Below are 16,612 nucleotides of genomic sequence, written 5' to 3'. Positions count from 1 at the left end.
GAATCTCTGTATTTTCAATATACTAGATGACAAGTGGCAGCATCACTGAGGATGGAGCTTTCTATACCTCCAGGTCCTGAATCATTGTTCTCCGAGCCTTCACCTGCGGCCCCCAGCTGGTTAATTAACATTAAGGGTGATGAGGGGTCCATTTGAAGGTAAGAGGGTGTCCTCTGAAGTTTATCAGGTTGCCTATAGAAACATAGATACATTTGACAGCAGATAACAACCACTTTGCAAATCTAGTCTGACCATTTGTTAACCTATAGTAACCTCAAACCCTATATGTTCCTTAGTTCTATGTAAAGATATCCTTATGTCCATCCAAAGCATGTTTAAATTGCTCTACTGTATTATCCTCTACCATCTCTGATGGGAGGCTATTCCACTTATCCACTACCCTTTCTGTGAAGTAATTTCCTCTGAACCTACTCCCCCCAGTGTCAGTACATGTCCTCGTGTTCTAATACTTCTCTTCCTTTGTAGAATGTTTCCCTCCTGCACCTTGTTATAACCCTTGATATATATGAAAGGTTCTATCATGTCCCCTCTTTCCCTTCTCTGCTCCAAACTATACATATTAAGATCTTTTAGTCTTTCCAGGTAAGTTTTGTGCTGTAGGCCATGCACCATTATAGTTGTCCTTCTTTGTACAGTCTGTAATGTATTTATATCCTTCTGGAGATACGGCCTCCAGAACTGTACACAGTATTGTAGATGAGGCCGTACCAATGACCTATACAGTGGTATTATTACTTCTTTCTTTCTGCTACTAATTCCTGTCCCTATTCAACCAAGCATCTGACTTGACTTCCTCATTGCTGTGTTACATTACTTACCTGCCTTTATGTCACCTGAAATAGTGACTCCTAGATTCCTTTCCTCCTCAGTAGTTTTTATCACTACATTAGTCTAACTTGCACTGGACCAATACATTTGGTTTCATTACTGGTTGAAAGGGTTAATGCACATAATGTACAAAGCGCAATGTTTTGGTGTAACCAATGGCAACCAATCAGACGTCAGCTTTCAGCTGTCCAGGAAGCTCCGAGTATTGAAAGCCGATCTGTTGCTACGTGTTACAATATATCAATTAGCCACAGGAGCTCTCAGGACTCCTGATTGTGTTCTGTTGTAAGTCGATTTCCAAACAGTGATATAAAATCTATTTGAGAGTTTCTAAACCCAGGAACCAAATAACAAACTTAGTGGGAAAAAAAATCAATTTCAAATTCCTAGTTTATTTGTTCTATATTAAAAGTTTCCAAGAAGGCAACCGGTTTTTATGGTATACGCCATTGTCAAGCAATAAAATCGACAAACACGGCAATGTATACATTAAATATCACCCGTCTTATGTCCGTACCTAATCAGTCAAATCTTCAATATATTTTAATAAAACACAGAGAGGGAAAAAGGTGTTTTTTAAAAGAAAAACTGTCTCATTGACATCTTTATAAAACTGTCTCATTGACATCTTTATAAAACTGTCTCATTGACATCTTTATAAAACCATACTTTTTATGTGCACCTAGCTCCATTTAATCTCTTTACACATCAAACTCTTGTACAAATCTCTCCGTGTGTAAGCGTAATTACTGTCAGTGCCTACAATACGGAGACGGAGTGTTGACACACTTTAAAACGCTCAGTAACAACAGTGCTAGGTTGTGTTTTGATGTTTGAACAATGGTCACTTATTCGATCACAAAAAAAAAAACCCTAACTGTACATTCAACATTAAATGCTCAACAGGGACATAACGGAAGATAGACAACAAAACGTACGACAATTGATTAAGTTCGGAATTTTAATACGTTTACCAGTGAGGGGATTGTTAAATAATTTTATAGGTTACACATAATTAATAATAATATTTTGCATGATAGAAATAATTTCATTCTGACTTGAGAGAACTTTTTAACTAACTCTTGCAGCCCTACTATATTTAAATGTCAGATGCATATATAGAAATATTTGTAAAGATGGTTGTAACACCAGAACATTTAACCCATTCTGGTCCATACGATCAATCTCAATACACATGTTTTATAACAATTTTATAGGGTAACCACCTATATAAAACACTGTTGCAATTCATCCAGACTATGCTTGTATTGGATCGTTAGAAACCCTTTGCATTCTAAGCATACGTCCCTTTGGGATATAATTCCTAATGTATTCAGGTTGTTGGAAACGGTAGGGTAGAAGAATATTTTATGTATTAGGCTGCTGAAACAAAATAGTATGTAAGGGATACACTATCTTTTCCAGCTATGTACCCAAAAATAAACATATATAAATAAATATATATATATATATATATATATATATATATATATATATATATAAAATCAGATTTAAAATAATGTATTAAATAAACAGCAAATTCAATAATAATAAAAATTCAGTAACTACTTACTTAAAGTAGTGCTACCAGATACAGAGAAGAAAAGTAAATGGCCCTTTGGGCATTTAAACCATTTTTCCAGAGCACTGTGTGGCTGTGTGACGCTCCGGAGGGGTGTGTGAGTGAGAGAACCAATAATGATTGACGTTTCCGGTTCACACCCCCTTCTCAGCCATTTAAAATCAGTGGGCGGAAATAATTGACAAATGGCTACCTAGGCAGTCATTGGTAGGATGGATAACGAGTCATGGAGCCAATCAATTCACTGGAAACTAGCAATACCACTGAGGCACGAGGCACTTATAAATGTTATATATCATTCTTAATGATGGTTTTTTTTTTCCAGTATCCTGCAAACATAAAGGTTTTTTTAAAAGTAAATATATGAAATTTGTAATCATCGTGTCCATTCAGTGCATACAATGTGCATAGACCCAACTGCACATAGTGTCCGGGGAATATAAATTCAGGTATTGGCGGCGGTTATAATGTAAATTGTTCTGCTTCATTCAAATGTCAACACATGGAGGAGGACTGCTGAAAAAATGTTTGATTGAATGTTTGAACATTTGAAAGCACTCAAGCGACGTCAGGATGCTCAGCTACAGAACACTTGTTCTGTTGATCTCCTAAAAGCAGAATATTACTGCAACTGTATCCACCAGCTTAGCTGTTCCCCGGCAAAGCTTTGAAGCACAAATTAACACACATTATAAACGCCGACATCAGAAACAATAATGCATTTATTGAAAGTGGTAAATTTGTAATAGATGGTGGCGTTAGTTTAGATGAACTGACTGGTAGCTGCAATAGAAACTAACTCAGCCGCTGGAAGAAATTGCTCCTGTTATTCCCTCCTGCATGTAAAACCTGGAAAAAAAGTCAGGGAATTTCATGTGTGTGCACCGTTAAGATTCAAACTCGTTTTTAAAAGTGCTTTGGATTCTGGGGAACCTTTATATATTTACTCCTCATCTATTGCTCTTCTGTTATGTTCACAGTACTGAAGTGGGTGGGGATAGAACAATCTATAGACAATCTGATCATTAGAATGCCCACAGCAACACAGATTATTTCAGGATGAGTGTGCTGACCTTATTGGAGGCAATGACCTGTCCACTCGTGTGATTAGGTTAGTGAGGACAGAGCTGCATGTGACAGGGGCAGTGACATGATGTGAGGAGGGGAATGGAGGCAGCAGAAAGTCACAGACTGAGAGTTATATAGTGGGACGAGCAGGGTCCCCCAGCTGAGAGTTATATAGTGGGACGAGCAGGGTCCCCCAGCAGCACAGATTATATCAGGAGATGAGTGATGTGTTAGTGAGGACAGGGCTGCATGTGACAGGGGCAGTGACATGATGTGAGTAGGGGAATGGAGGCAGCAGGAAGCCACAGACTGAGAGTTAAATAGTGGGACGAGCAGGGTCCTCCAGCATCACAGAGTAGTGATGTGAGACCCCTGTCAATCTGATGTGCGAACGATGTGATGTCAATGCTCCTCTACAAAAATTTAAGGTCACATATCCAACTAGACAGCAGGTGAGGAGTAGTTTCTGCAGAAGCAACTTAAAATCTATGATTACATTAAGGGCCTGATTTATAGTTAGATGTAAGTCCAAGTGAAGGATGCAAAATTCTGCCTTTCATGTGCAGTAAAACTAAGTGATTTTTAGAGTGAAACATAACTTTAACTTGCCGCCCTCTACGCCTGGAAAGGTGGATCGTGGGCTGGTAAGTGCCACACATAAGCATAGCATGCCCCCTGGAGATGTAGTCTGTTGGGAGCATTGCTGCTGTCATGGTAGATGTGGGTGATGATCATCCCCATCATGAATCTTTACTGTGTATAATAAATAAATAAAAATGTATGCACCCCCTCTAAAATAATTAACCAGCACCGTGCTGGATAGTACCAGCATGACCATGGTTGCCAGAGCATGCTGGAGCCTGTGGAACTACAAGTGTCAGCATGCCCTGGCAGCCAGTGCCCATGTAGTTAACAGTTAAGTTTTAATTTTTTTATACACTAATTTGGAAGTTCTCCAAACCCTGTAGATCTCTCTGGTGCAATGTGACCGCTGGGTGGATACAAAAAGCGGCAGAACCAGAAACAATTTGCGGTCAGGAACGTTCATAATGGTTTCTAACCGTGTCTCTGGAGATTAGGGCTGCCAGTGACTGCCAAGCTCCAGGTGTGTGGCGCTTACCAGCACCTGGCCGCCATTCCTATGCCCTGTATAATGTATAGGTTTAAGGCCCATGCCCGCTATAACCAAGTAGGGGGCAGTGGTTACAGAGTTATGTTAGGAAGATTCACAAATCCGTTTGGAATTTAGCTAAATCCTAAGATTATTGCTTTTAAGGGATACAAAATAAATAAATAGAGAAATATAAAGATCACGAGATTTTGCAAACACATAATAAAAGTTGCAAAAATTCACAAGCAAATAAATAGTGAGAAAGAATCAAATGTCTTATAAGGATTCATAGACAGGTAGCAGAACGTTCCCACTGAACCCTAAATCCTTGTAGGTGATATGACCTAAACTCATCAGACAATCTTCAGTCTCCTTCAATTAACTTCCAGAGCCGATTCCTAAGACCACCTGTGTTTTTTTTTTTGTAAGATTCAGATGTGGCCAAATCCTGAGGATCCTCATTTCCATGAGAAAATTAAAATAAATATTTTATTTTTAATGTACCCTTTAAAATTCTAATATGCAAGCTTGGAATCGGTTTGGAATTCTATAACAGAATGTCTGAATAGAATTCTATAATAGAATGTTTTTAATTGAAATCTAGACTAGAATGTTTGAATAGAATTCTAGAATAGAATGTTTTGAATTGAATTCTAGAATAGAATGTTTGAATAGAATTCTAGAATAGAATGTTTTGAATTGAATTCTAGAATAGAATGTTTTGAATAGAATTCTAGAATAGAATGCATGCAGTATTTGACTGAATCATGCTATTTCTGGGTCAAGACAGGATTTGGAGATGGTTGACCTTGATAGACCTACGTTTTCTTTCTAACTTTATTATCCATGTAACTATATAAGCAAATCCATTCCAGGTCCAGGTGTGTGGGGGACAGCCCAACTTTGCCACCCTAATTAATATTATTTATGCTTTTCTTTTCAAAGTCTATATCTGACAGGTTGTGCCCTTGCAACAGCTTGCCCTCCCGCTCACTGTACCAGCCTTCTCCAGCGATGGCAGGTAATGGACAGAGTAAGCAGGATTGTGGCGTGGGAGCAACTTGGGGGAGGAATATCAGTTTTTTTCTTATGTTTTGAATGAAAACAAATGAAAGACACCTCAACTGCAGGATGTCAGCTTAGATGAGGTACTCATCTCGCCTCATAGCTTATCACTGATATATTTCCCTTTAGAAATAAATGGATGTACGGTTGACACATTGAACTATATTTACATATAAGCACTGATTTGTCACGGTCACTGTTTATACAACACGCGGCAATTTACAATTAACATAATAAAATTAAATGACACTATTCCACTACTTACAAAACTCTGCTCCCTCTTCTATTTCCCCACAATTTAGTTACTTTCTGCTTTCCCCACCAGTACTTACTAAGCTACGGTATCTTGAGGGAGCTCTCAACTCAAGAAAAATGACTGTACAAAAGATTTTTTGCTGTAGGCATTGTTGTAAATATGACAGGAGTGCAACCCTACATATCAAAGGATATTGCAGTCAAAGAAATTATACAGTATATTATAATGTAATTATGATTATTTCATTTTCATGTATATTGTTAGGACGGCAGAGAGTGTTAAAGACATTACAGCTTCCACAATAGCTCCAATCTTCCTTGACTGGGCACTGCAAGAGACATGTATGACTTACAATACCAGTATTATGGGTTCTACTGGAAACTTTTCATGGGACCCCTCCCATGCTCTTCTCTATAGATGAAGACACGCCCATGAAGATCTGCTTCATTGCTTCATCCCATTGGTTGAGGGTACTGGTCATAGAATAATGACACTGAGAAGCTTGCTGGTTTAAATCCTAACATCAGCTGATTCAGACAAGTATATACATATTCCTTTCAATCTCAGTAGGTACTGAATCCAGTTGCCATCAGAATAAGTGAGCAAGTGAGCATGGTTGATGCCTTGGTTGTGGGCACCCTAGGTCAGACGCCAACCTGCCAAAAAACTCCACCCCACATCCCTGCCCCTGCTTCTTACCCAATGTGAGGTGGGGGCCGGTGGCTTCTTCTAGTCTCTGGAGTGTGACGCTGGATTCTGACATCATAGCCCAGTGCCACACCCCCACATACCTCCAAACATATATTATCCCAAAAACGTGACCAAATATATATTCAGTGATGTAGGTGCCTCCTACACTAGGCAACCACCCAGGTTCGCCTAGGGGTAGTGTCAACCTTATCTATAGTTTTCCTATAGATCTTGGGCCCCATAAGCTGAGGGGCCCCATAGCCATACTTGCCCAATCTCCCGGGATTTTCAGGAGACTCCCGAATTCTTGGTAGGTCTCCCGGACCCCAGAGAGAGCAGACAATTCTCCCTCATCTACCCACTTCCTAGTGAATTGGGCAGGACGGGAACCTCCATGAATTGTGTCATTTTCGTGCTGCCTCCAAAAGCAAAATGACACTTTCACATCAGGGCCAAAATGATGCAATTCGCCACACCAACCCCCTCTGCCCTCACACCCCACCTCCCCTCCAGGATCTCCCGGAAGGGAACATTAAAAAGTTAGCAAGTATGCCCATAGCAATGGCAAGGACTACTAGGTTATATTTATACTCCAGATAGGAATTGTACATCCCATCGAAACAACAAACTTCCATTCCAGAATGTTTATCAGAGAATATATCCTCATGGGCTGTGTTTCTTCAACAGTAACCAGAAAGAATCTTTAATTAAAACCTTTCGTTGGAGACCGGTCTTATAACTATTATCATTTCCACTGACTACTATATCCCAAGGTCATGTCTATAACTAGCATCCTGCATCCATTAAAAATGATGTGCAGAAAATAATCTTTTCTATAATAACTAGAATGCTCCACGAGTTGTACTATGTACCATGGACCAATTGTGCACGGTACTAATTACTCATCTTCATGCTACATTCTGTGATTCTAGCCCATATTGTACGAAGCTAGAAAGCAACACAGCTGTGGTTAGGAACGTGCACCGTCTTTAGCGCATACTATGATTTTCTCTGTATTTTTAGAATGCAGGATGATCATTGGAAAAAAATAAATGTAAATGTGCATATATTGAAAGCAGAGCATAGATACTATACCACCAGTAAAATGCAGTAAAAAGAAGACTGATAAAAATGAACCATTTGCAGTTATAGGGGCACATTTATCATCACTCGCAAAATATGAAAAATAGTTTTAAATCCTTATCGCATTGATCTGGATTGAACTATTTCTCATATTTATTAAAAAAGCAACACAGGAACAGCAGTTCCGAAAAACTGCTGTTCCTGTGAAGTAGAAATCATACTTACCACAGCTGCTTCCTTCCCGAAGCAGTATGTGGTCAACGGGGGTCCTGTTCTTACTCCAGTGCGCATGCGCCGAGTGAAACCCTCGGGCATGCGCGCAAACATCTCTGTTCTCTATCGGCAATTATAGTTTGCAGAGAGAGAGTGTGAATGAAAGGGAGGGAACATGTGATCCCTCCACACATGCGCTGTCCAGCTCTGCTCGTCGGAGCAGAGCTGACAGCACTGAAACTTTTCATTAATGATAATGTACGCCAGCTTCAGCTGGCGTACATTATCAAGACAAGTTCCCGAAAAAATCTATTTTTCGGAACTTGTTAGATTGCAAGAGGGAGCAGTCACCATACTATCGAATGGTGACTACTCCCCAAAACGAAGCAGAATGCAAAGCAGCAGATATCCACGATATCTGCTGCGATGCATCTTTAATAAATATGCGGGGGACAGATCGGGGCATGGATTCTATGTTAAGTGCACGTTAGTGCACCATCACAGTTTGTTAAATATACCCCTTAGTGTATTCAGACACAAATGAGCTTTCCATCACAGCATTGAATTTTGACAGCACAGAGAACCACACAGACCACCTATGCAGCTATCTTCCAACCAGCAGTGACATGTCAGATTGTTTTTGTCAAATCTTTTTCCCTCCCGTCCCGTAGAGAAGGAAATAAGCGGAAATTCCGTACAGTATTGGCCGGCAACGCGCACAGTCCGACAAACGGCGACACCTCACGGCTAATTGAATACCCCCCTTTGATTTATATCTTATAGGTCGCTACGAAATGTGTTGGCGCTATATAAATAAATGTTGTTGATGATGATGATGATGATAGGTCTTCTGAATAATCATAAATGAATACTTTTTATTCCACCTGTTCATTTTGGAAGAAGCTTAAGTCAGTCTGACTGCGTTAAGACCTTAGGTTTCGACATCCCAGAAACAAGTACCGCTCCAAGTACAAAGGGCAAATACACATCTAGTGCAGAAAACAACCTTATAACAAATTCACAGGCATTAACTCAGCTCACCTGCCTGACTGTCAAGACAAACCTTTCCCTGATACAACTGGATGTTGTATGATGAATCTTTTGTTTACAGCAAAACACATGTTCACTAATAACAATAGAACTGAGACCCGGGTTTAACCTTGGAGATTCAGATATGAGTTTAATATTTATCCCTCCTGCTGTGCGTAAACTATAGACTCAGCCACGAGTCACATCTCGGAATATACCGCATTTCAGATGCAATTAAAATATCATTAACATTTACAATCCAGCTTTTACGGCTCTCTGGTTTACTACTTCGGAAGTGTAACTGACTAGAGCGAAAATGCAAGTCTACAATCATTAGCCGCTGACCTCTAAATCCCGCTGCACAAAATGTTTATTGCATGGCTGCTGTTTTTATACTCTGTGCCTCACACGGACAGCAAAAAACATGGATGTGTAAGGACACTGTGCAATGGTTAACCTTTAAGTAAAACTTGCAATCAAATCAACAATATTATGATAATTTATTAGCCCTGCCATACAACACACACTAAGCTCGTATAGATAGATAGATACATAGATAGATAGATAGTCAACATTTGGATCATTGCTGACATTATCCAGACCTGTGGATAATGTCAACCATAATACATTGTACAGTCCTTTCATCCTAACTGATATGCTACAGGTCAGGTTTGAGGCAGATTGTGGGGGCTATTTTATTTGGAATTATTTTAAGTTGAGATTCTAAAACCACGCAAAAATAATGATTAGTACATCATGATTCAAGCTATTTGCCCCCATTGCATAAATCACCCAGATGATACACTGAGTGTGTTTTCCTTGCAATTATCCAAGTATTCCTGTAAATTCTAAAATCAGTAAAACAGAAACATGTTAGATAGCGCAGATAATGTTGACAATGCTATTTCTGGCATTATGCAAAACATATTGGTGTATTTATTGATGAATAATCATTTCAGAGAACTAACCAACAGGATCTACAAACGTGTAACAAGATTTTGGCTGCCCTGGTCACAATCTGTAACGCAGCCGAAGTGAGATTAAGCATCCTGGCTCTATGCTGCATCTACTTGTACATGTCGGTCCAGTCCTCTATTCCGTGGGCTGATTCTGCTATCTCTACACTACCTCCTGTTATCACTTGTGGCAATAACCTCTCAGCCCAGGACATTTTCCAGCAATCATCGCCCAAGCGGATTAATATTTCTTCACACCTGCATACCCTTCCAAAGCTATTCCTCATCACTAATAACATAGGGATCCTTATAAATGAAATATCCATTGGACTGTGATTGTGCAGCTGAATCCCTTGCAGTCATCAACTGCAGGGGAAAGAAAACAGGCATCAAGAGGACATAACCACATACAGAAAACTGACCCCCAGCACTGCAGATCCAAAGAGACACTAAAGCACGACAGTCAGTTTAGGATAATACTCAGTGACATATAGGGATCAAATGTACTGCAATGCAACAATTCACACTTTCTGAACACATATAATGACACCAGCGATCTAGCAGTGAAGGGGTTAAAGCCACCACCGTAAAGAGTTAACAGTCAGCATGACAGTGCTGCTGCCAATAGTGTCATGAACAAGTATCATATATGAATGAAGCTTATTTATGTCCAGGAAATAAACACCTGAGACTTACCCTATAGGTGCAGCCCACCCTACTGTCCTGTCAGGGTGCTGTGCAGGAACTTTACTGCCCCCCCAGGGGCACTCCGCTGCTCCCCAGTGACAGAGGGAGTTTACAGTACTGGGGTCTCTACAGGCAGGACGGTTATAAAGGGGTCCCCTCCGTCAAGGTCTGGATGTGATTTTGTGGCTAAGTGCTTCCAATATCCCTCTCCTATTAGGTGCAAGCTCCCTGCTCCTGATCCAGCTGCTGCCTGGGATGAGGATGATCCTGTGTGCTGCAGGTGTGTATGTGTGTGTGTATGTGTGTGTGTATGTGTGTGCTGCAGCCTCTCAATCCCTCCTTCTCTCTCTCTCTCTCTCTCCTTCCCTCTGTTCTTCCCACTACAGCCCTCCCTTTCTGCTATTCCATCCAGTTTATTCTCTCAACTCCCCCCACTTACTACTCTGACTGCATCACCCCCCCCCAAACACACACTCTGCTCTGACACACAATCATAAATATCCCCTTTCTCTCATACATTCATACTGTCCATGTCTGTCCATCTCACATACATGTTCCTCTTCTCTCATACTGCTCCTATCTGTCCATCTCACATACATGTTCCTATTCTCTCATATATTCATACTGCCTCTGTCTGTCCATCTCACACACATGTTCCCCTTATTTCATACATTCATACTGTCCCTGTCTGTCCATCTCACACACATGTTCCCCTTATTTCATATATTCATACTGTCCCTGTCTATCCATCTCACATACATGTTCCCCTTATTTCATACATTCATACTGTCCATCTCAAATACATGTTCCTCTTCTTTCATACTGCCCATGTCTGTCCATCTCACATACATGTTCCTCTTCTGTCATATATTCATACTGCCTTTGTCTGTCCATCTCACATACATGTTACTCTCCTCTCATACATACATACATTCATACTGTCCCTGTCTGTCCATCTCACATACATGTTCCCCTTATTTCATACATTCATACTGTCCCTGTCTGTCCATCTCACATACATATTTCTCTTCTCATTCATACTGTCCATGTCTGTCCATCTCACATACATGTTCCTCTTCTGTCATATATTCATACTGCCTTTGTCTGTCCATCTCACATACATGTTCCTCTCCTCACATACATACATTCATACTGTCCCTGTCTGTCCATCTCACATACATGTTCCCTTTATTTCATACATTCATACTATCCATCTCACATACATGTTCCTCTTCTCTCATACATACATACATACATACATACATACATACATACATACATACATACTGTCTCTGTCCATCTCATATACATGTTCCCCTTCTCTCATACTGTCCATGTCTGTCCATCTCACATACATGTTCCCCTTCTCTCATACATTCATACTGTCCTTGTCTGTCCATCTCACATACATGTTCCCCTTCTCTCATACTGTCCATGTCTGTCCATCTCACATACATGTTCCTCTTCTCATTCATACTGTCCATGTCTGTCCATCTCACATAATGTTCCTCTTCTCATTCATACTGTCCATGTCTGTCCATCTCACATACATGTTCCTCTTCTATCATACTGCCCATGTCTGTCTATCTCACATACATGTTCCCCTTCTCTAATACTGCCCATGTCTGTCCATCTCACATACATGTTCCCCTTCTCTCATACATTCATACTGTCCTTGTCTGTCCATCTCACATACATGTTCCCCTTCTCTCATACTGTCCATGTCTGTCCATCTCACATACATATTCCTCTTCTCATACATTCATACTGTCCATGTCTGTCCATCTCACATACATGTTGCCCTTATCTCATACATTCATACTGTCCATGTCTGTCCATCTCACATACGTGTTCCTCTTCTCTCATACTGTCTTTGTCCATCTCACATACATGTTCCCCTTCTCTCATACTGTCCATGTCTGTCCATCTCACATACATGTTCCTCTTCTCTCATACATTCATACTGTCCTTGTCTGTCCATCTCACATACATGTTCCCCTTCTTTTATACTGTCCATGTCTGTCCATCTCACATACATATTCCTCTTCTCATACATTCATACTGTCCATGTCTGTCCATCTCACATACATGTTGCCCTTATCTCATACATTCATACTGTCCATGTCTGTCCATTTCACATACGTGTTCCTCTTCTCTCATACTGTCTTTGTCCATCTCACATACATGTTCCTCTTCTCTCATACATTCATACTGTCCTTGTCTGTCCATCTCACATACATGTTGCCTTTCTCTCATACATTCATACTCTCCTTGTCTGTCCATCTCACATACATGTTCCTCTTCTCCCATACATTCATACTGTTCATGTATGTCCATCTCACATACATGTTCCTCTTCTCTCATACATTCATACTGTCCTTGTCTGTCCATCTCACATACATGTTCCTCTTCTCCCATACATTCATACTGTTCCTGTCTGTCCATCTCACATACATGTTCCTCTTCTCCCATACATTCATACTGTCCCTGTCTGTCCATCTCACATACATGTTCCCCTTCTCTCATATTGTCTATGTCCATCTATTACATACATATTTAGTCTTCCCTCATGATCTCCTATGGTGGTCTCTCCTCGTCATGGTGGTGGAGTACTACATTCTATCACATGGCTGTACCTACAACATCACCCCCCAACGCCCCTCTCCCCTTCTCCTCACTCCATTTGGCTGTTCTTTCTTCTTCTCCTCTACATCGCTGTCATCTACATTCTATCAGGGTTGGCTTACTGGAAATAGATCCGTAGGCTCTGCTAAACATGGCTAGGCCCACCCACGGGCGCGGAGTCTAACAGGCAGGTGGTTTTCACCAGGAACCCCCGCAAGGAGGTATGGTCTTAGCGGCACCAAACCTGCAGGTCGCAGTCCCGCGAGTGAGTGAACAGCAGAAGGATGTGGAGGAGCCAGGTGAAGCAGGAAGAAACAATGGAACCCACAGGTAAGTGGTATAGATACGGGAACAACAGCAATATATGCTGATGGTCAGCAGCCGATGAGTCACTAAAGGAATAGGTTCTCTGCAGAGAAACAATGACACAACAGGAGCTGTCACAATGGTGTACTCAGAAGTAGATAGTAGAGGTACTGGAACAGCGGTAGTTCAAAACTGGGCATGAGCTGAGAGCAGACTGGAGTAGTGGAGGTAACTCGGGACAACAGCTGATTAGTCACAGACATAGTAGCGGTTCTGGGAGGCAGCAGTGAGAGAACAGAGGCTGTCACGATGAAGTACTCTGGAGATGGTAATAGAGGTACTGGAGCAGCGGTAGTTCAATGCGGCCACAGGCTGAGAGCTGACTGGAGTAGCGGAGGTAACTCGGGACAACAGCTGATGAGTCACAGACGTAGTAGCGGCTCTGGGAGGCAGCAGTGAGAGAACCAAGACTGTCACGATGGAGTACTCTGGAGATTGTGATAGAGGTACTGGAGCAGCGGTAGTTCAATACGGCCACAGGCTGAGAGTAAACTTGAGTAGTGGAGGTAACCCAGGACAACAGCTGATGAGTCACAGACGTAGTAGCGGCTCTGGCAGGCAGCAGTGAGAGAACAGAGGCTGTCACGATAAAGTAATCTGGAGATGGTAATAGAGGTACTGGAGTAGCAATAGTTCAATACGGCCACAGGCTGAGAGCAGGCTGGAATAATGGAGGTAACTCGGAATAACAGCTGATGAGTCACAGGTGTAGTAGCGGCTCTGAGTGGTAGCGATGAGACAACTGGAGCTGTCACGATGATGTACACTGGAGATGGTAAGAGAGGTACTGGAGCAGCGATGGTTCAACACAGGCCACGAGCTGAGAGCAGGCTGGAATACACGCAATCCACAAGGAGAACAGGAACCAGAACCACAGGCTGCAGGAAGTGAGCTTGAAGAACAGGCATCAGACAGGTGAATCCAGGAGGTTTAAATAGTGCTCCAATAATGCTTAGCCAATGAAAAGAGGAAGGAGGCCTTGAAGTGCAATAGACTTGCATCTGCGCAGATCTGATAATACCTGAATGAATGAATGAATAGTGTCAGACGCTGAAACATGGCAGTTTCCAGATCAATGAGATGCAGGTAATGAGACAGGTACCCGTTTGCGGGACCGGAGCGTTACACCTTCCACCCAGTCTGTCCTCTCAATTCATCAATACCTTTACTATTTGGCTCTCACACTTCCTTTCTCTGACCTCCCCTCTGTTTCTAATCTCCTTCCTCTCACTTTCTCCTACAGACTCTACCAATGGACATTGTCTCCCACCATCACTGCATAGTCATCACCTACCTTTGTGATCTCTCCAACTTCTCCATTTCAGTCTTCTCCCTCTTGGATCACAATCTTCTTTGCATGTTTCTCTCCCTACCTTTCACCCATTCTTACATCTTCCTCACAGTCAACAACATCACTCTCTCCCTTGTCTCCTGTGCACACCGTGTTATCCTTGACTCCACCCTTAACTTCACTCATCACATCCAGTCCCTTTCAGAGTCTCATCGCCTACCCCTCCGTAATCACCCAAAATACAAACTTCCTCCCTCGGGAAATGGCAAAAACCTAATCCACATACACATTTTTCCCTTCCTTGATTACTGTAACCTCCTCCTAACTGACCTCCTCCTCATCATCCTTTACTCTCTACAATCTATGCTAAATGCTACGGCTAGGCTAATCTTCCTCTCCTGCTGCTCCTCATCATCTGATCCAATCTGTAAAGCCCTTCACTGGCTCCTCATTGCTTCCAAAATTCAAGTTGCTCCCCCTCGCCTTCAAGAACTTCATTAAATCTTCCCATCAATACATCTCTGACCTCGTCACAAGATACACCTCAGCCTGACCTCTCCACTCCTACTCTGACCTTCAACTCTATTCCCCTATCATAACATCCTCCCACTCCCATCTCCAAAACTTCACCCACACTGTTGCCCACCTATGGAACTCCTGGCCTCATCCTACCAGAGTCTCCCTAACCCTAAATCCTTCAAAGCATCCCTCTTCACAACATCATGCTTACCTACCCTAACCCCTTATAGACTCTCATGTCTACTTCATCTACTTCCTCCCTCCAACACATCTACCATGTCCAATTTGCACCTACTGTCATTCCCCCCACCCACCCCAGAATGTAAGATCTCACCTCTCCTAGGTCTCATGTCTGTTCACCTTGTATGATCCTGTTGTCATGTCTTACGCTGAGTCCTCTGCTGTCTGCGCAATCACCCGCATGGAATTCATGCATGTATTCATGCTAGCTCATGGCAATCCATGTGTGTGTTATTATGATTAATTGTATTCATGTGTCTGTTATTATGAAACAAAATCAGAGAAGAAATAAGCCTGCGCTCGGTTAATCCCATATTATACATGGTACCAGGTACATGGCAATATAAATGGCCAGTGGAAATTTAGAAGTGGCGGTATGAAAAATGTAATGGGAATGTAAATGAATGGAGTTTGATAGTTTTACACTGAAGGCAGTAGGAGAATTGGTGGCATGGCATACCAACGTATACACCCTACTTTGAACACTGTAAATGTCCTATATGTGTACAAAACAAAGAGACAGTTATAGTCAGTGCTTGTCCTTAACACTGCATATCTGTGTGTAACTAGCAAAATGAATAAACAAGCTATTGGTTCATATTTTGATCAAATCTTTTAAGCCTGTATCCCAGCGTCAAAGGCACCTCGTTGTGTGCAGGTCCTACATTGACCTATATGCTTCAAACACAATCAAAATGTAGTTAAATTCAGACGCACTCACCTCCCAGGTATAGGGGCTTACATCTAGCAAGGGCTGGCTTGTGAGCCACACCCAAATGTGTGTTATATGGGCCTGATAGACAGCTGCTAAGACAGCTACTCTGATATTATGCTTATTGCACTCATCTATGTCATATCTATAACAGAATTGTCCGGTACTACGGAATCTGTAAAGAAACAATGGTGATGATGCTCCATTTCAATCTCTATCCAAACATGTAAAAAGTTTCCTTTCTCCTTTTTCCCCACAATTTATTTACTT

At 41.6% G+C, this 16,612-nt stretch overlaps 1 protein-coding gene across 2 annotated transcripts in view; it reads right to left on the bottom strand.

Moving 5' to 3' along the window:
• LOC142099737 (G-protein coupled receptor 22-like) overlaps positions 1–10,951 on the bottom strand; it is a 168,700-nt gene extending 157,749 nt beyond the window's left edge. For both annotated transcript variants that reach the window (XM_075183563.1, XM_075183564.1), the window contains exon 1: positions 10,599–10,951. The gene's annotated coding sequence lies outside the window, so the exon portion shown is untranslated. The remainder of the gene's footprint in view (positions 1–10,598) is intronic.
• Between the last annotated feature and the right edge of the window lie 5,661 nt (positions 10,952–16,612).

The sequence above is a fragment of the Mixophyes fleayi genome, chromosome 8 (assembly GCF_038048845.1).
Source record: "Mixophyes fleayi isolate aMixFle1 chromosome 8, aMixFle1.hap1, whole genome shotgun sequence".
NCBI lineage: Eukaryota > Metazoa > Chordata > Amphibia > Anura > Limnodynastidae > Mixophyes > Mixophyes fleayi.
The sequence above is the reverse complement of the archived record's forward strand: the minus strand, read 5'-3'. Positions and strand labels throughout refer to the sequence as shown.